A 21,959-nucleotide genomic window follows, 5' to 3' on the forward strand; every position below is an offset into this window, starting at 1 on the left:
TCATTAAAAAAAAAAAAAAAAAAAAAAAAGGTTTTCTGCATTAAAACTGTGTTTCTATTTTCTAAATTTTCCCATGTTAAGTAGAATATTTCTGTTGGTATTTGCTGAAGTATACATAAAACTGATTAATAGAAAGAGTGGTTATTTTCAAAATCTAGCTCTAATCGGAAGGTATCACTTCATATTATTTGGCTGACATTTCAGCAGCAAATAGTGAGGTTTCTGTAATGGAGAAAGAGTGTCAAATGTGTGTTTTGTACACTTGTCAACAAAAATGATTTTACTAATCATATCATGATCAGATAATAACACTATATTTGGGTATAATGTTCCCAAGTGTCCAGTTTCTTAGTGTCTCACATAGGACCTCTGGACCTTCAGAATGGCATACAAAACTTGAGAGCAGTTAAAACTAGAGGAAGCAAACTCAAATTGAAGGAATTTTCCAGGAATACAAGGCCATATGTAAGACACTGGCATGGAGCAATGAAGCTCTTAACAGGAAGAGGTGATAGATTTAAATTCCCTAATGTAGCAGTGTGCAGAGACACCAGCTTGGGTGTCAGAAGTTGTAAAACTGTGTTAGGTGGCTGTCCTGGTTTCAGCTGAGAGGACTGATTTTCTTCAAAGTAGCTGGTGTGGGGATATGTTTTGGATTTGTGCTGGAGGCAGTGTTGATAATATAGAGATGTTTTTGTTCTATGGACCTATTGTTGAGCAGTGCTTACACGGGGCCAAGGCCTTTTTCTGCTTCTTGCACTGCCCTGCCAGTGGGATGGCTTGGGGTGCACAAGAAGTTGGGAGGAGACACAGACAGGACAGGTGACCCAAACTGACCAAAGGGGTATTCCATACCATATGACATCATGCTCAGTTTATAAGGAGCTTGGGGGAAGAGACGGGGGGGGGTGGCAGCATTCGGAGTGATGGCGTTTGTCTTCCCAAGTAACCGTTAGGCGTGATAGAGCCCTGCTTTCCTGGAGATGGCTGAACACCCGCCTGCCCATGGGAAGTGGTGAATGAATTCCTTGCTTTGCTTTGCTTGTGCACATGGCTTTTGCTTTACCTATTAAACTGTCTTTATCTCAACCCACGAGTTTTCTCACTTTAACTTTTCCAATTCCCTCACCCATCCTGATGGGGGGAGTGAACAAGCGGCTGCGTGGTGCTCAGCTGCCGGTTGGGGTAAAACCACGACAGTGTCACTGAGCAAAAACTAATCTGGCTGAGCAGGCTGAGCACAGCCCCCATCAACACAGCCTGGGTGCTTTGTCCTGGAGCTGCCAAATCACTGCTAGTTTGCAGGCCACAGAACCACAGGTCAAGGCTGGACAACACCTCTGGAGACCATCTAGTTGAAGCCGGGATCAGCTACAGCATCTTGCACACAGTTGTATCCAATTGGGTTTTGAATGTCTCCAAGGTCAGAAACTCCACAAGCTCTCTGGGCAACCTGTTCCAGTGCTCAGTCACCTTCACATTAAAAACCTCACCTTTCTCTACATCTAAATGGAATTTCCTGTATTTCAATTAGTTCCCAAAGTCTCTTGTCCTGTCACTGGAAATCCCAGAGACGATCCTGACTCCACCTTCTTTACCACCCCCCCCACCATCATATTCATAAGACCCGCCCTGAGCCTTCTCTTCTCCAGGGTGAACAGTCACAGCTCGCTCTGCCTCTCCTCATATGAAATATCTCTGTATGGTACTGTTCTGTACTCTGTAACTGTGCCCTGAAGGAGACTTTTTAAATTGCAACTTGCAAGAATCTTAATTTTGCAACCACATACATTCTGATTGCTAGGATCCATGTACAAGAATATTATAAATCCATTTGCTTAAAATATCAGGAAAACATTATGTGAAGAGGAAGTACAACTTCAGGGCTCCTGTATCTAACAGACCAATATCGAGGGCTGCACTGGAAGTTAGTGATTTCCTGAGAAATGTATGCCTGAAGCTGAGGATAAGGTTTCATCCTGTGCACATCTGTAGACTCCTTAGTCCCATATGTGAGCAAGACTTCTTTTTTTTTATTTTTTTTTCTTAGATGATGTCCTGAAAACTCCTTTTCTCTCCACCTTCTTCTTTCACTCTCTGGATTATGGGCTTTTCCTTCAAGCCACATCTGGCTGTGTCTTCTGGATAAAGTTCAGAGACTGGGAAAAGAACCAGCTATGCTGGTTGGTTAAATCTTTATTGTTCTCTCTCTTGGTTTCAAGTCCATGTTACAGAGGCCCTGAAATGCATTATGAGCATATGTACTGTATATGAATGAATGAGGCGAGACGGGCAGTTATCCAACAATGACTGTGCCTAAATGCAATTCTGACCCTAACCACTTCACTGCAATGCTGTAACAGAACGGCATCCTGTTGGCACTGCGCCATGACTTTAAAAAAAAAAACAAAAACCAAAAACCAAACCAAAGAGTCTTGTTTCAACTCTTTGGGGATTTACAGTTCTTACCAACCTTTAGTAGCTAGATGTCAGGGCTTTTTCTGGCAGTACCCATCCTAACCAAAATATTGTGCTTCTGTAGTTCAGCGTACTGCAGGCATTTTTTATCTGCTCTGGGCGCCAAATGAATGGACAGAGTATGTTGGCGAGCGTTATCAATGCAAAGTTGAAGTAATGATTTTGATTATTTCAGTATGTGAAAAATGTAAGAGTCTTCACACAAAAATTTCACTTTCAAGTACAGCGCTTAATGAACTGACTAAAGAAAATAATTGAAAATATTGAGCTCTTTGAGGCAGCATGCCTCAGTAACTGTAGTGACTCCAGTACTAATCTGAACAGTGCACCAGGATACAAGCATCCTTGACACCAGTTTGCCTATGTCGTGAGGCCTTCACTCTGTAGCACTGAATTCCTGCAAAACTTAGGTAGTCAACAGCTGGGTCCTCGCTACCTCGTGCGGAGTGTACTCTGATACGATGAGGCCAGTAAAGCTAGTAAAAACCAGAATGAGGGCCATTCTCTGGCCATAAGCCCAGTAGCTCAACCTGTCTTCTCTCCCCAAATCGCAGCTCTCTTCCCCTCCCAAACCAGGGGGTCCCCATCCAAAGCTCACACTGGAAATGGAGCCTGGCAGGGGCTACACCTCCGTCTGTGCCCAGCAGCGTCTGGGAGAGGGACGGTGGCACGGACTGGGCAGCGCTACGCAGTAGGGCCAGCCAGGTGCCAGGACATTTGCCCGTGCTTTGCATTTACCAAATTAACTACTAACAGGGGCTGTGACATGCCTGGTGTAACAGCCTGGCCATAACAGCCTGGTGGCTGATGTGAGCAACGTGTCATGCTGCCCTTGTAAAACTCAGGCTGCCCCTCAGAGACAGGTGTGCCCGCCGGGTGGCTAACACACAGCCTGCCCAGTGAATGCAGAAGGGACTGGAATTGCCTTTTAAACCGTGAATCATGGAACTTGGCATCCTCCTGGTCTCTGCACCGATAGCCTGGGTTTCTGCCTCCATCCTGGCTCAAGTGTGCACACAGCCTGCTCCCTGGCACCTCAGGCACTGTGCCACCCCTCAGTAATCATGTTTTCTTCTGTGTCTACTGTCACTGAGCAAGGCTGACTGTTCTTTGAAAATATGCAATTCGGCTCTTAAGGTCAGAGTGCTCTCTTGTCTGTATGTCAGTAGCCTCTAATCCTACTTTGGAAAATTCATCCTTTTTTCCCTTGAGTGCTGCTATCATTTTATTACCGTTTGCACTTGGATTTATGCTTAAATCACAGCCATAACCTATGTATATGTATTTACCATGTATATATTCTAATTGGTCAAATCATTATGAAGCTTACAGCAGTAGTACAGTTTGCTTTCCATACCCATCCAGGCTTACAATCCCTTTCGCAAAACACATCACTATGATCCAGATATTTGAGCATGATTTGTACATTTGTTGAGAAGAGATTGGAGTATAACCCCAAATGAATTTCACACAGGCTGCTAAACAAGTGACACATCTCCCACGTTGATGAGGACTGAAACAAAGCCATTGACTCAAGTGTAGAAGCTTCCGAAGGCTGATGCCATTCCCATGAGTCATTTATGGTAGAAACACTTGTAGGCTAATATACGCATATAACTATCTATATGGTCACAACCTGTATACATCCTCAACAGTAGTATGTTTTGATTGCTCTTGCACTAAGTCGTTTGAAACCTCACTCTCTTCCTGATGTAGTAAGACATAAATAAATACAAGTAGTGAAAGAAGAGCTGAATAATACTATAGAAAGAAGTATTGTGGATTTTAAATAAACAAACCAGAAATTTTATAATAGGCAGATCTGTTTTAAAAAGTCTCTGAAATTCAGGACTGGAAACGCAGCCATCAGGCCTTATGGGACTGTCATCACTATGCATAGGCTTCCCTTCCCTCTCTAGCACATGTGGTCCTAATTGCTGTGTTGGCGAGACCGTGAAACTGGATTCTTCATGAACTGGCTGTAACATTGGCAGACATTTACTCATCCACTGCTAACAGTTTTTAATGGAAAATCTGTGTCCATTCATGCTAGAAAAATGCTTATGCTAAAACAGAGGAAAATTAAGCAGAGAAAACCAGATATCAGTAGCTTTTCCAGCTGCCAATAGTAGATATTCTACTACTTCATGAGCATTTATTGTATGAAATTTGAGGACAAAACAATGAATGTGATCAAACATTAAAAAAATATTTTGCAGAATTGCACATAATTTTGACCATATTTCTGATTCTGCATATGCTACAACTTGAAGATTATACAGCATGTGATTATAAATTTGAAAGTTGTTTGTACCTGACTCAAACCTATAAGCAAGATACACTGGAAGTATCTTTATCCTTGCAGAATGGCAGCTGCCACATAGGATGACTAAGGCACATGTCCTTAGGGACATATAAGCACTTCACTCATGGTTGTGCATAATGTACAGCTGTTTGGCCAGTGGAATATTCATTCTCAGAGGTCCCACTTGCCTTTGCAACCAGACGTTTACTGCATTTTGCATCTCCAAAAACTTTCCTGGTATTAAACACTGATTGCATTGCCTCTGCCTAGACAGATATTTCTGCAACCACAAGAAGATGGGAGTTATAAAGAGAAGTGGGTAACCTTCCAGGTCTGTTACTCACTGTGATGTGAGAGATCACATTCAAATCTCTGATACGTTAACGTGGAGCAGTAGCTCATGTCTTGTAGTAATAGCAGAAGTTGTGTCTATAGCTGAACATAACAGTAAGTAAGACTAGTACAGAGTAAGGAAGAGTAATTAAGACTGGTGCAGAAAACTCTGTGTGGGTGAGAGGAAACACAAGTAGTATGTGTTAAAAAGGGCAGATTGGGCTGAAAAGAATTTATGACTGGAGCTCCTCAAGGATCAGTCTCCAGGCCAATATTATTTCACATTTTCAATATTGAACTTGGCACAAGTAGTAAAAACGGTCTAATGAAATTTGTTGATGACACAAGCATCATCAAATACAGATGGATATGTATATATATTTTTTTACTGGAAAAATCAAATTACTTGAAAATTGAAGTAATAAAAATGGGATTAAATTTGACAGTAGACAATTAGGGTATACACTTACAGACCTGAAGCAGAAGGGTTTCCTCACCTTTCCAGTGGTTCATCCATCAGCAAGGATAAAAAGAAGAGAGGACCAGGGCCTATGAACAAGTTGCACACTGGCTCAGAACCATCAGTGATTTTCCATATTGGGAAAAGCTGAGGGATTCTAAGGTCCATCCAGCAAAGTATTACTAGAAAAAAAGATAAAGAAGTATTAATGCATTTATGTGATGAAAAAAAAAGTCACATTGGAAGATGTGTGGAGGAGGGCTACTGGAATTTGCAGCAGAGAGAAACTTTATTTAAAAAGGAATAGTAAAAGAAATTTATTGTCTTACCTAAAAAAAGCAAAGTTTAGAATGGATATGATTCCTAGCTCCAGATACAGCAGGTGCACAAATTCCAGTGAAGAAAGAAGTTATTTAAGTCAAAGTACAGCACTGGCAAATGAGTGTAAAATGGTAAATTAATACTTTTTGATTAATGGATAAAAAAGGCAGTTTGACAATCAAAGCAGTGAGGTTCTGGAACTGTTCCCAGTCATATAGTCTCTTGGGTAAAATAGCTTTATAGTGTAGTTTGATTGTTCTATAAAACAGATCAGAAGACAGAGTTGCCAGCTATGTCAAGGTGGTGAATTCAATGATCCAAAACCTGCAGCCTTGGGAGCAGAGACTGAACCTGAAACTTGGTTGCCCACAAGTTCTCAGCATCCTTTGCCACCAGCACTCAATCACAGTTTATTTGTTCCCACCACTACCAAATGTGCAAATGTCAAACTGTTATCTTATCCATTGATGGTCTGTAGTTGGTGTTTCCATATCTTCTTGTGACATGTGCTCTGGCCTCTTTGTAAGATTAGACCATGCAGTCAAACTGGAAAAAATGTGTATATGTCATGGGCTTAGACATTCAACTCCTCTAAATAATCTGGACCAAAGCAACTTGTCCAAGATAACATGGGAAGTCTGTCGCAGAGTAGGAAATCAAGTCTAAACCTAATGGTCATCTTTCTGTGGGAATTTATTAAGGACCCCGAAGAACTAAGTTCAAATCTCTTTGTAAGGGCACTCTTACATCTTGGATGAGAAATGTTGCCCTAGCACTGAAAATTCTTTTAATAACATTGTGATTGATAAACAGATTTTTTTCCCCCATTTTAATGAACTGCTGTTTTCCAATAAAATACACTTTATTGAAAATCTTCCAAGCAGCTTTTACCCAACATCCTAACCACTGGGGTGTGGGCTGTTTTGGAGAACAAGCAAGACTGCCTCTTGTATTTTAAATTAAATATTTCAAAGGATGTCATTTTTATTCTGTTATAAAATGAAACCAAATGTTCATACTTCACCATTTTTCTTAAAACAGCATTCTTATTTTCCATCCAGGAACCTTCCAGCTGCCATTTGATTCACTAGGCCATGATTCTTATGAGTAGACAAAATAAATTACAAAATTCTCGGCAAAGCTGGTATCAGTATTTCTACAGCATCTTTGTGGTCGAGTCTCAGCACTGGCTTCTTAGCGAAAATGAATTGGTTATTTAGGGTAAATGGAATGTGGTATTTGGTATTGACATTTCTTTTTAAATGCTATTATCCTTTTAGTCACAATTACTTTTCCAAGGATCAAATCTAAACATAAAAAGATGGAAGTATAATAAAAATCTTGAGAACTCATAGAAAGATATACTTTCTGACTTCTCTGTCTCTCTTCACTTGTTCTCCTGGCTTTTGTCTCCTTGTAAATTTATTGTCAATTGTCAGCTTTTTTTTTTTTTTCCAAAAGGTGAAAGGAAAGCATATTTAGTAATAAAATAATCCCATCAATGCTTAATTAGAAAGCTGTAGAAACATTGAGTGATATCTTGATGTAAAAATCAAGTATCAATGTCTGCAGAGTTGCTAGCAGGTAAAACTCAACTTGGACAAAGGGAAAGAAGAAAACCATATTCTACTCTGTACATTAAGAATTTTTACAGTGAATCCTGGGATACTGGATGCTTACTTTGAGGACTAGTTTCTTCAATCATGAGGATTTAATTTTCATTTCTAATGATAGATCTAGCCTTCATAAGAAATATGTAATTTTTCCTCCTCAGTGTTTTCCTAGATTAGTTAGTTAGATTCCTAACTTAGTTAACGGATTTTTTTTCTTTAAGATAGTGTCCCTATCTGTCAACTGATTCATTAGAAATCATGCAGCCACAATACTGCCTTCTTGCTGCCTGCAACAACACTCTTCTGCCTTAATCAGAACCACATAATTATTTCACGATATCTCTATATGGAAGCTGTGAGGTTATCTGACTATCCAACAATGTATTTCTGCGATTTTGAAATATTTAGCATGGTTAAATTTATTTTCAATATAATCTTCATTCTTAAGATTCTGACTTTGTAATAGTGCTTTATTTCTGCATTTTTCCCTGTGCATTTTACCCTCTAATATTTGACATATGTTTTCACCTTCAATTCTTGTTTTTGAGCAGCTGGCTATGACATGGCACATAAGAGGTGGTATCATCTTGTGGTGGGTTGACCCTGGCTGGGGGCCAGGTGCCCACCAGAGCTGCTCTATCACTCCCCTCTTTCATTAGACAGGGGAGAAAAATTACAACGAAAAAAAAAACCCCAAACTTACGGGTCGAGACAAGGACAGGGAGAGATGATTCTCTAATTATCATCACAAGCAAAACAGACCAAACTTAGAGAGGGAATTCATGTTATTTATTACTAAGCAAAACAGAGTAGAGGAATGAGAAATAAAATCAAATCTTAAAACACCTACCCCCCACCCCTCCCATCTTCCCGGGCTCAACTTCACTCCTGGCTTCAACCTCCGCCCCCCCCAGCGGCACAGGGGGACGGGGAGTGGGGGTTACAGCCAGTTCATCACACGGTGTTTCTGCCACTTCTTCATCCTCAGGGGGAGGACTCCTCTCATCGTTCCCCTGCTCCAGCGTGGGGTCCCTCTCACGGGAGACAGTCCTTCATGACCTTCTCCAACGTGAGTCTCTCCCATGGGGTGCAGACCTTCAGGAGCAAACTGCTCCAGCGTGGGTCCCCCACGGGGTCACAAGTCCTGCCAGCAAACCTGTTCTGGCGTGGGCTCCTCTCTCCATGGATCCACAGGTCCTGCCAGGAGCTTGCTCCAGCATGGGCTTCCCACGGGGTCACAGCCTCCTTCAGGTGTCTCCACCTGCTCCGGCGTGGGGTCCTCCACGGGCTGCAGGTGGAATCTCTACACCCCCTCATCCTCCCTCCATGGGCTGCAGGGGGACAGCCTGCTTCACCATGGTCTTCACCACGGGCTGCAGGGGGATCTCTGCTCCGGCGCCTGGAGCACCTCCTGCCCCTCCTTCTTCACTGACCTTGGTGTCTGCAGATGTTCTTACATCTTCTCACTCCTCTCTTTGGCTGCAAAAGCACTCTCTAACTGTTTTTTCTCTTTCTTAAATATGTTATCACAGAGGCGCTGATTGGCTCGGCCTTGGCCAGCGGCGGGTCCGTCTTGGAGCCGGCTGGCATTGGCTCTGTCAGACACAGGGGCAGCTTCTGGCAGCTTCTCACAGAAGCCACCCCTGTAGCCCGCCCCGCTACCAAAACCTTGCCACACAAAACCAACACAATCTCTAGAAGCTCAGGAAGGAATGTTGTGTCAGTGAAATGCTCTGTATTACCATTTTCAGCCCAAGAGATGTCTGCCAGCTTCTGTCGCTGCAGTCATCCCTTTTACTGGGCCTTGGTGACCATGGTGAGTCATAGGTATGTGTCCTCTTCCAATGGGCAAAGGCTGTGATTAAAAGAAAATCTTGGTAGTCAACAATAGTCAGCATCAACTGAGAGCTAACACTCATGCCTTCCAATCTCACAATTTGGCCTTGCAAGCAGCTGAATATCTTTGTCCGTGCAGTAGGGTGGAGCTGAGTAAATTATACACTGAACTGGTAGCACTGCCTAGTATTAAGGCTGCAAATATTTCCTGTTATAAGACCTAGTTGTTTATACTTTTGCCAAACTAACTGTTTAGGTTGAAATGTTCCATGCATGGCGTTTGTCTTATGAAGAAATCTCTTGGAAAATTTCAGCCAAAATGTTTCTGCTGTGAAGCAAGTGAAAAACATGCTATTTTTTGCTGTTAAAAAAATAACCTTGTAACCTTTACTTTGGCGGCTCTTGTGCCCTCCTCATATATTGCAGCAGGAACTTGACATCTGGCAAAAAGTGGTCTGTGTGTCACTGATGTGCTTTTTGCTAGCCCTACTAGAAACCACCCATAATGTAAATCTTGGAAAAGTCCAATTTGTGTGAAGTCTCTAGAAGTTTGCTAAAGCCTGACCACAAAAATCCCAGAAGTTTCTGTTGTTACTGAGCACACCCAAGCTCCTCCCCACTTCAGCACTTTCTGAAGCTGTCTGCCTATATGTCATTCCACAAATAGGCTGTGATGCTTCTCCTCTTATTTGAATGGTTCACTCATTAACCCCAGCATGGGACTGTGCTGTCATCCCACATATACTTAGAGGATTCTGGGCTTTTCTTAACATGGTTATTTCCAGGCTGGGATGGGTCCAGGCATGAGAAGGGAGAGAAAGAACCTCCTGTCTCTGCACTGTGAATGATCCACTTGCTGACACCAGCAAGTGTCACAGGAGATGTCTTACACAAAGGCACACAGGAGAGGAGCTGAACGTAGGACACCACAGAAATGCAAGTGGAACAAGCAAGAAAGGTGGATGCCGTTGCAGAGCAGAGACTAGTAGTAGATGTGAACTCCGACTAGCTGGTCAAAAAAATATGGCTTGAAACCAAGAAAGGAAATCTAGAGGCAAAACAAAACCCATGTGAAATGTAGGGCAAAGGAGACTGGGTGGCACAGCTGCATTGCTTGTAACTAAAAATTAGCAGGACAAATTGAAGGATATTTGCGTTAAAAAGCAGGACTCTATGAATAGTTAAGTCTAGATGGAAACCTTATAAAGGAGTCAGACTTCTGAGAAAAATAATGTTTCTGAGGAGAAAATAACTCCTCTAGTACCAAATCCCCTTGTCCACTGCCATTGTATGTCATGTTTCTGCACCGTACCACTGGCACACACTTAGGATAGCAACTTGTTATTGCTCTCTGTCGCTTCTTTAGCTCAAGCATCAAGCTTAGGGGCAGATTTACAGGTGACAGGGAAAAGCAAAAGGCCTAGTACCATCAGGCAAAACACATTATGCAGGAGTCCACACATCAATGAGGAAAAAATGTTAAGGACTCACAAGCTGGAAATGGTTTAATATTGCTGGTTTTCTGACAATGCATGTGGACATTAAACAATGAAATTTATAGATTTCAGTTTGCTTTTGACAACATAACGAAATTGCATAAACATGAGAAAAGAATAACCTAAAGTTGCAGTCAGTTTTTTAGCCAACTATCTCCATTATTATTCAATTTTGCTTCTCTATCAATGTAAGTCTTGCTTATGCACAATGGCCTTTAGCGATTCTGTATGAAAAATGGTAAATTATGGTTGAATTGACCATTGCCTCCTAACATATAAGCATAAACTGGGCAGCTGGTTTCAGCATTTCATAATGTTGAATGATTTCACAACTGAAATGAAAAGTTTAAGGCTCTATTTTAGCAGGACTTTTTCATCTATCTCTCTTCTCCAAATAATAAACCAATAGGATTACCAGGTTAAAAGGCAATAATGAGAAATGTCCAAAGATTAAAATCAGTACATGATCTTATGTGCCTGATGCTGTGTAAATAACACAATAAAGTTTTTTTTCCACTTATCAAAACATTGCTTTCAAGTATTACATAATAGTTCTGAATTTCCATTACCTAACACATATACAAACTAAGGCTTTTATTTCTTTTCTTCTCAGTTTAATTGTCTTGCTTGTCTTCCTAATTTATCCACTTCAGCATCCACTATTCATACATTTCTAAGAACACTAAAATTAATGGCTTAAAGTTGTAACAAAACTTCTATCCCAGATTTAGGTGGATCTACCCTTTCTTGTACTGTAATGTAGTAATTTTGTGTATTTACAAACTGTGTTTGTTCTGCAATCTTTCAAGATTAAAGAACTATCAGAAAAGTGAGGGGGGAAAGAAATGTCAGTTGTGAGGAACAATGTCATATAAATCCTGTATGAAATTTATGCTAACAAGTATACCACTAAATATTGTAATAATAATAATGAACCCATTTGAAATGTATCATGAAAATCTTATGGGGACGTACGGCAGTGATAATAATATGGAGATTAGCAGTGGTTTTTCATAAGGATTTTAACTGTCTGTTGCCAATAAATGTTATAATTGACTCACTTAAAACTGAAAAAATTCCTGGTATACATGTGATATATGCAATAGATGACAGTGGGATACAAATCAGTAATATAGCTTCCTAGACTGCTCATTACTGAATAGTTATTACAGAATCACAGAGTGGTTGAGGTCAGAAGGGATCTCTGGAGCTCGTCTGGTCCAACCCCCCGCTCAATCAGAGCCACCTAGAGCCAGTTGCCCAGGCTCAGATACAGACGGCTTTTGAGTATCTCCAAGGACAGAGACTCCATGACCTCTCTGGGCAGCCTGTGCCAGTGCTCAGTCACCCTCACAGTAAAAAAGTGTTTCCTGATGTTCTGAGGGAACCTCCTGTGTTTCAGTTTGTGTTTGTTGCCTCTGATCCTGACACCACTGAAAAGAGCCTGGCTCTGTCTTCTGCACACCCTTTGTTCCTATAATGTATTTGTACACATTAATAAGATTCTCTTCATACATGTGGAAGGAATTGTACCATACCATGCTTCTGGTAGCTTTCGGAGAGCAAATAACATAGCTTGCAGCTTCAAGCCTGTTATATTTTTTCTTCTTAAATTTTACTATGGCTTTTTAAACAAACATTTAAGGGAGGGGAAAATTGTTTATTCTTCTTAAAATTATTTTTAAAAAATCTTTTATGTCCAGGTTTTCCTTCAGCATTTTTTGCAAAGGTATTGCAAACTAGCTTTCTGTCTACAAATGTTTTTTTAATGGCCAAGAAAGAAAAGTTTCAAATAGCAGGAAGATGAATGGAAATGTTACTGCATCCCAAGAAATTGTGTTGTGCTGGGTGTCTGCTTTATAGAATAACAGCAGTTGCCACATAAGAGCTTAAACATAATTTTCTTAAATTATGCACTGAAATATTATAAATTACACTTGCATATGACTACTACTATGTAGACCCAGAAAACCATTTCTGACAGAAATGAAAATACTTTAATGCTTGATTTGCTGTCAAAAGGGACTGTAAACAGGTGTGGTCACAAAGCATTCTAAACACAAAGCAGACACTGCTCCAGCCTGTGTCACCATCCTCAGATTTATTTTCACTGATACCTTAAAATAACATCAATGAATCATAACCAGCAGCCTAAACTTTCTTATGAACCTCTCTTTTCCTGAGAATTTTGTATAATGCTCTTTAACCATGACCTTGTTTTCCATTCCTTCCAATAAACATTAAATTCTTTTACTCTCCAGAATCAAAGCTTGTGTTATTTTTTCTGGTCCATATCACAGTGACTCACCTTGCAAACCTAGCTCTTCTATGGCATTTCCTGGGCTGTGATTGGAGTCACCAGTAAGCAGCCAAAGAAACTCTATCCTAGTACAAGTTGTGAGATTTTCGCACATGGATATGGAGACTGAGAACCTGGATCTTGGAACTGGCAGGGCTAATTTGCACGAAAGCTGAGAAAAAGACAAGTCTACAGCGTCTTTTAACTTCATCCTCAAGGTAGCCAGAAGATGATTTTTAAATGTAGAGTAGGTTAAAAAGCCTTCATATTTGTGACATATAGATGCTGAAAAACTAAACACTATGAAAAATAGCCAAATATGTGACATCTGTCCTAATACCAGCTTACACACAGATGGGCACTTTGAACTTTTTCCTCTGTTGATTCATAAGACATTGTTGCAGTCTTCCTGAATCTAAAAGAGAGATGCTAATGAAGAGCTCAACAGAAATTCAGATTAAGAATAAAGTAGAAGCAGGGACGGAAATAATCATTCCTCTTTGGTTGCACATGCTGCGCCAGCTCCCCATACGGGCTACTTGAGAGGTGGAGATCCTTCCAGTCTGGACTAGAAGAAAAGGTAGTACTGCTGAACTCACACTTGTACCCCACAGTCCAAGAAAAGAAATGGGGCAGCCCTCTTAAGCATGATAAGAAGGACATAGCTCAAGAAAAATTCTGATCAAAGCAGCTCAAAGGGTGGGACACCAATTCTTCTGAGATAATTAACACACCAAAGCAGCTATAAAAGAATGTCTGATTTTTAAGTACAGATAGTGAGTTTATGTCTTATTCTTTTCCTTCAGAACTGTCTAATCTATAAATAATTTTTAATGATGACCTTGATAAAACCAGTGTTATTATACTCCTGTGTTCTAGCTTAGTCTAGCAATAAAGTGTTTTCTGTATGGTCTAACAAGGACAGGGGACATGTTCCTTTGAGAGTGTTGAATGAATCAAAGGAGGGAAACAGCAAACTTTCAGTGTGCCTTTTGAAGTGGGGATCTGCAGTCAACCTCACTGAAGTAGGAATGATGTAGGAGTGATGTAGGCTGACAAAGGAATCGTGGACTTTCATACCTATCACTGTATGATGCTGCCTCATTAGGAGAGTGATAACCAGGACGTGTTTGGCAAGAAACAAAAGGAATGTTGAAGTGGCTTCTGCTACAAGGAATACAGACTTTCACCATTTCATCAGTCTCTGCATGGTTTCACTGGCCCCCACTGGGATTACTTCAGAAGCCAAGTGTTGCTGAAATTAGAGAGCACTATGAAAAGCGTTACACAGTTTGATTACCTGTGAGAGCAGATAACTTAATCCAGTCAAAGAAATTATTCTAGGCTTTTTTTTCTTATACTACCCATACCCTTCTCCTCTCTCATATTGTTTCTCCAGTTGTAATTTCTACATGTGTATCTGGACAGTAAACCAGCTTTAATTATATTCTGGTTAGGAGACTCAGTGGGAAGCATCTTGCCTATGTTGACAGGTACACATAGTCAGAGGTCTGCTTGGCTTTTAGTGAGGAACACAGCTGGCACTGCACTGGAAACCATTTGTACACAGTAGCACAGAACTGGGTTTGTTGATCCAGCTCTCCTTTCTGAGAGGAAGCATGGATCAGTACAACCACATGTCAATGTGTCTGAACAGCTTCTGAACCAAAGTTGGCTTGGACTGACCAGCCTAGACACTGGAAAACTTGGTCTGTACTTCTCTGCACCTGACTATAGATGCACCTTAACTCCCAGCTTCAGAAGAATTGGATTTTGAGTGACTGGGGAAGTAGTAATGTTTTCTCTAGCAAATTTCCTATTATTCTTTGCTGCTGTGTCAAGCAGGCTTACTTGCTGTTCAGGCATCTGTCTCTATAATAGACATGGCTAACCAGATGCAGAACATGTACCTCTGAGTCAATAGAAAAAAATGTTTCAGTTGTCAACAAGCAGTCATAACAATAATTAAAGTTCAAATCTTTTTAATGAAAATTTATGTTGAGTAATCTCACACATGTTCTTCATAGTGACTTCAGTATTTTACTTCTCTCAGCCACTTTTGAGTTTTCAAATTAGATGTTATTTATATGTGGCATTTGATGGCAAAGCCTTGTGGAAGCTCTTTGGGTTCATATGTGACTGAAGGGCAAAACAATCCCCACTCTAAGGAAATGAAGGGCAGTATGCTAGCTTAGCTAGAGAAAAGGCTACTCTGAATGCCAGGGTGGTGGCTGTATTAGCTAGCATAGCATAACAACTCGTGTACTCTATATGTCTTACCCACTTATATTTCTAAAAGATTTGTGCCCAGGAGTGGGCACACCTGGTATTAAAGGACATTGTTAGATGTGCCAGTAAATCAGGCATAGGATCATACATTGAACTAGAGAATGGATGCTTGATAAGGGAGCATAACGCCTCCTCTGGCCTGCTAAAGGAGATAAGGATCCTGTAGAAAAACTAGCATGTGATCACACTATCACAGACTGCATCCACAAACAAAAATAATTCTGCTTTATATAAATGTTAACTACTGGACTTTGCAATAATATTCTTTTGAAGTTTGAATATATGAGTACTGCACATGTGGGATATGCATATTCACCATGACTCATTACAAATACATATCATTTAAGCCATTAGAATAATCATGGGGAAATATGTGTAACTGCGATAGTGTTCAATACATATACCAAGAAGTACATGTGGTTTTACAATATTTACAAAGCAGACGTCATTGTTGTTACATGAAACAGAAACAGTTTGAATCTCTAATATTATTTGTATACATTTAATCCAACCTGGGGTTTAGTGGGGATGTCTGTGAAAACAACTCTGTATTAGATCCATCATTTTACATTCTGGAAAGGATTAACATTATTTCAACAGAAATAATTTAAATTTCTCCATGGCTCATGAGGAACAAATATTGCTAGCAGAAATGTTTGGCAACTCAGCTAAGGTTGAAATACCAATACTAACCACAGGCATGCATTTCATCTTCCTCAGGATACTTTGGTGAAGAGGAAAGTCTGAGGAATTCTCTTAAGACTGGCTTTATAAAGTCTTTCTTTTAAAAAATAAATCAGTATCAAACCTATGTTGCTGTCACAACCTGAGTGATTTATGATTAAGCATTTCAGGATCATCAAGGTGTATTGGGTTTGCGTGACAAAGTTTTGGTAGTGGGGGGGCCACAGCGGTGGCTTCTGTGAGAAGCTGCTGGAAGCTTTCCCCATGTTCGACAGAGCCAATGCCAGCTGGCTCAAAGATGGACCCACCTCTGGCCAAGGCCAAACCCATCAGCAACAGTGGTAGCACCTCTGAGACAATTAGAGGTATTTAGAAGGGGAAAAAAAACCCTGCGCAACACCAAGAGCCATTGCAGCCAGAGAGAGGAATGAGAAGATGTGAAAGGAACAACTCTGCAGACACCAAGGTCAATGCAGAAGGAGGGGCAGGAGGTGCCCCAAGTGCCAGAGCAGAGATTCCCCTGCAGCCCGTGGAGAAGACCATGGTGGAGCATATATCCACCCGCAGCCCGTGGAGGACCCCACGCCGGAGCAGGTGGAGGCACCTGAAGGAGGCTGTGGCCCCGTGGGAAGCCCACGCTGGAACAAGCTCCTGGTAGGACCTGTGGCCCCATGGAGAGAGGACCCCACGCCAGAGGAGGTTTGCTGGCAGGACTTGTGACCCCATGGGGGACCCACGCTGGAGCAGTCTGCTCCTGAAGGTCTGCACCCAGTGGAAGGGACCCATGCTGGAGCAGTTCATGAAGAACTGCAGCCCATGGGAAGGACTCGCATTGGAGAAGTTGGTGGAGGACTGTCTCCCATGGGAGGGACCCCACGCTGGAGCAGGTGAAGAGTGTGAGGAGTCCTCCCCCTGAGGATTAAGGAGCGGCAGAGACAATACGTGATGAACTAACCACAACCCCCTTCCCCATCCCCCTGTGTTTTTCGGGGGGAGGAGGTAGAGAAATTGGGAGTGAAGTTGAGCCCCAGAAGAAGGGAGGGGTGGGGGAAGGTGTTTTTAAGATTTGGTTTATTTCAAATTACTTGATTCTGATTTGATTGGTAACAAATTAAAATAATTTTCCCCAAGTCAAGTCTGTTTTGCTTGTGATGGTAACTGGTGGGTGATCTCTCCCTGTCCTTATCTTGACCTTTAGTCATATTTTCTGTCCCCTATCCAGCTGAGGAGGGGAGTGATACAGCAGCTTTGGTGGGCACCTGGCATCCAGCCAGGGTCAATCCACCACACATGGTCTTTTTACTACATCATCTTCTGAAATGCCAATGCAAAACTGTAGGAACAATACAGTATCATGAAATACAGCAAGAACACTGTTTAGTTTAAAGGGCAGTGGCTGGCATTAAGATCTTTTCACTTTATTCAAGTAGAAGATTTTAAATTAGAAGAATATCTTAATAATGCTACATAGGCTTTTTTTTTTTTTTTTTTTTTTTAGGTAGAAAATCTGTTTCTTCTTTGAGGCCTGAGTGTTATATTTTTCTACATATATGAACAAAAACACTGATGATTTATCAGAAATCATCAAAGTTTCAATTTTCAGACAAGGAAATAGTTCCTCAGAGCTGTTACTACTTTAGTAGCACTTAGCTCATGAAGAAGAGTCCCTTTATCCTCTGCTCCCCTTGGGTTATCTTTAGTTGTCCAAAACCCACAGGAGTTTCAGCAGTACCACTTTTGTATACCAACTTCCAACTCTAAAGAAATACCAGTCCTTTTTGATCCCTGTTGGATCCATGTTCCATTGAATACTGTGTTCATCTTCAGCTACAGCACTACCTACGGCTCTCATGAGGAACACCTCTTTACTAGTTGGGCTGCTAATGTCCCTGTGGTTTGCGCTCTGTACACCAGTGCTGGTACATGCAGAAATTTCCAAAACAGATGTTATGCATTGCATTTTTTTATAAATTCTCACCAGTTGGACATCCTCAGTTCTCCAAGTATGGTTTCTAAGTCATCTAAAAGTTCAAAAGAGTGTATTCTTTCTATGATATGAATTCTTAATCACATGATTTTCTTGCTTTAATTCTGACAATCGTTGCATAGTTTTAATTCTGAATCTTGAATTATGGTATCACTGAGATTATTTTTCCCAGATCTCAATCAAAACCAATTCTGTTATCTTGAATTCATGTAAATTCTCCAACTAAAATTGTAAGACTGGCTGTTCAGCCTCACAGCAGTCAGGCTCAAACTCTTCCACAGTTATATATTGCTTTTATATTCTCTTAAAAAAAAATAAATATCCAGATGTCTTTATTTTTTTTTATTTTGAATGCTGTACCCCACTATTTTTTGCATCAGTTTCATGCTGGTCTGACAAATAATGACCATTAAGGTGGGAGACCCATGAGCAGAGAGTTCCTCTGAATGAGTTAAGGATCTGGCTGAACAATCTTATTCAATAATATTCAGAAATAAAATTTCAGTTACATACCAAGTTTTTAGTGGTTGCTAGTGCTGATCATGAATTTTTCAACTAAAAACTTTTTCCCAGGAAATACACATTCTCTGAAACCCTCTGAAATCCTCTGAAAGTCACTATAATTTCTCAGGTCTGGGACAGAATTTGTTGTTAAACACAGCTAAGAGACCTGATAGCCCAGAGTAGCTACCAGCCCAGTGGGTATAGCCCCCAATGAGGTTGTGTGGGAAACTAGGTAGCCCACAAGCTGGACACCTGCCTCTTCCTTTCAGTATCTCCTGTTGCTGCTCTTCTACTCTGCGGTACATATGAAATTTTCATTAAGCCTGATGGCTAGATCAGCTGGTTAGCATGAGGTAGTCTTAGGTTTACTTAGTGTCACAAATCAAACTAAGTGACGGTAAGGTTTCTGTATTATCAGGCATGCGCTGTAAATTTGGACTACTGGTACAAGCTCTGTGCAAAACTAATGTCTTCTTCGCTAGATGCAACTTCACTAAAACCCAAATGCATTGGATGCAACATTTTCTCAGGTCTAGGATGAAACTAGTTAAACACCCTTGAGAGAAAGAACTCTACTCTTTAAATTATTTAATCTAACATGCACCATTCTGACAGAGATGGATTAGAGACTGATTTCCTATGCTGTTACACTGACAGATTTAGTCTGGTATCCTCTAATGGAGGAGTTGTGATCAGCCACAAAGAGTAGGCTGGAAGCAGTGTCAAAAGTCAATTAAAACACCAGCCCAAATGCAGTCAAAAAAACATGTCTCACTGGCACCTGATATCAATTATGACAATCCCAACCTCTTTTCTCCCCCTTTCTCTTTACAATGTGACTTATGCACTGCTGGCAAACATAGGCTAGTTCATTTGATATGTTTTACTCACTGGTATAATTGCATTATGTGTTGTTCAAGGAAATATACTGTTTTCTTTTTATAGTCATTACCTTAATTACAGATGATGATACTGTTTACTCCAACTTTCTGGCATTCCCAGTGGATGATGGCTAATCATTCTTTCAACCCTACAGAAAATGAATATCATACACATTTTCCTTTACTTTCTGAGCTGTAATTCCTTGCAAGCCTCCTACCGTGCCTAGAAGAGAGCATTTCCTTAAGAATTGATATATTATTCTGTAGAGGCAAATGACTTTTGGCTAAGGAGGTTCTTATGGCAGAGCATTGACAACACATTTCCATTATGCTTGTGTTCCACCAGAAAATATAGCATGCCAGGGCAGACTCCTGATCTTTCAAATGAAGGAAGTGGCACTAAATATTTAAAAATTATAAGGCTCATTTAAGTGGATATGTGTGTATTGCTTTTTTCCATTACACTCTAGAATTAGAAGTCAGTTAAAACATCTGCGGTTTTAGAAAAGAATGTATATTTTTAAAGAAAAAGATAACAGAGTACGAGTGTATAATCAAAACTGTCAGGAGATGCATAGATTTCAATGAGATGTTTTTATCTTTATGTTTTGGTGAACTGTTCAATGAAAAAGAGGCTCAGTTTAATTTTAGTGAGTATGCTGACAGCAAACTACATGGCTCATCTGCATGAGTACCTATGAGAAAAAACGTCATGGTTCTATAGTTCTCAATACCACTAAAAGTGGAAAATGTGTTTCTAAAGAGGCACAAAAGTTCAAACTACAATAAATATGGAAAATAATTATTTTCTTTATTTCCCTAAGTGTGCTAGAAGGGCAAAGAAATATATGAAAGACACAGAATAATGGACTGAATAAAGCCCAGTCAGCTGGATTATCAGCAGAGGTGTTGAGGATATTATTATCGGACATTGATACCCCTGTGCTATGCTCTGTACACCACTGAGCAGCAGAGGAACTTTGCTCTGAGCAGATTATGCTTTGAATAGGTTTGACAGACACAACAGTAGGGAAGGGAAGTTGCATACATCTGGGCCATACTGTGTGACGTTGGCAAATGCCTCATTAGTCTCAAGACATATGCTGCACAGGTAGGTTTTAACAGGAATGTTTCAGACTAGAAAGAAAACTGAAGGAAGAAGTGATGAGAGGGGTTAGTCCGGGTAAGAAGAAGATAAAGTAGTTTATGTGAGCAAATCCTGCAAGATGAAGGAAAAAAAAAGAGGTATTTGTGGTGATACCACATCAATCCAGTTCATCTGAGCCTCAAAGTTTGATTAGGCCAGCTACATGGGTTGGCAGCCTCTTGCCTTCAATGCCATATGCAGGAATGATACGGTCAGGATTCACATATAATTGCTTCTCACCCCTCAGACCAGTCTCTAGGTAGTGGTGATGGTTCAGGTGATAGCAGAGAAGATCTCGTCTGAGTCCAGAGCACGTGTCAAATCCATGTTACAGACCTGCAGGAAATTACTATAACCACTCTATTACCAAAATGCAATGTAGACATGCTTTTTGCTTTCTTTATGCTTGTTTCACGTGGTGCATATAAAAGCATCTCTAGAGAAAGATTATATAGCAGATGATATCTTCATTGTTGCTACATATATAGACAGCAAAAATGAGAACTGGAAAAGTAGTAAAAACAGAATGATGTCCTCAGTCATCTTCTCATGACGCTGTGCTGGTTTTGGCTGAGATAAAGTTAAATTTCTTCATAGTAGCTAGTATGGGGCTGTGTTTTGGATTTATGCTGAAAACAGTGTTGATAACACAGGGATGTTTTCGTTACTGCTGAGCAGTGCTTACACAGAGCCAAGGCCTTTGTTGCTTCTTACCCCACCCCACCAGTGAGGAGGCTGGGGGTGCACAAGAAGTGAAAGTATTCTTCCTAGAAACACTATCATATTTGCTTTTTCAGATGACCGTGAGATTAAATCATGAAATATACAGTTCTTAGCAAGAATTCTCGAATAATTGCACAATATTTTGGCATTTCAGATCAAGTTTATGCCTTAACATTTACTGACTGTTTTATTATGTTTACAGATTTGCAATGTCCTAGAACTGTGTGATTCCATATAGCACATATTCTTCATGTCTGCAACTTTTCTTGCTCAAGTTGTAATGTCTTTTTTTTTTTTCCCTATCAAACACAGAGCACTGATAATGAAAATGAAATGCCTAGAGCAAAGCTTTCATCAAGTGTCAGTAATTTATGGACACCAAGCTGAAAGTGAACATAGGCAGAATTATGAAAAAGTAGCATTTTTATTGAAGCATTTAAAACTATTGAAGCCAGCATTCCTCCACTTTGGTGAAGGTGGATTCATTCCTTACTCTTATTTTAGTAACAGATTTTTCATCCAGCAATATTAAAATAGCTCCACACCTCACAAATCCTCTGCAGCACAATTCTCACCCTCCTCCTCTTTCCTGGAATCAGTGGT

The 21,959-nt window shown here is 40.5% G+C and overlaps 2 long non-coding RNA genes across 2 annotated transcripts in view; both read left to right on the forward strand.

Annotated features, from left to right (window-relative positions):
* The window catches only part of LOC142600947 (uncharacterized), a 59,213-nt gene extending 45,652 nt beyond the window's left edge, over window positions 1–13,561 (forward strand). Inside the window, exon 9 of the long non-coding RNA XR_012834449.1 lies at window positions 12,015–13,561. This is a non-coding gene — a long non-coding RNA (uncharacterized LOC142600947). The remainder of the gene's footprint in view (window positions 1–12,014) is intronic.
* LOC142600945 (uncharacterized) overlaps window positions 1–21,959 on the forward strand; it is a 316,564-nt gene that overhangs the window by 211,272 nt on the left and 83,333 nt on the right. The gene's annotated exons all lie outside the window — the stretch shown is intronic.

This window comes from Balearica regulorum, chromosome 3, assembly GCF_011004875.1.
Source record: "Balearica regulorum gibbericeps isolate bBalReg1 chromosome 3, bBalReg1.pri, whole genome shotgun sequence".
In the NCBI taxonomy this organism is placed as follows: domain Eukaryota; kingdom Metazoa; phylum Chordata; class Aves; order Gruiformes; family Gruidae; genus Balearica; species Balearica regulorum.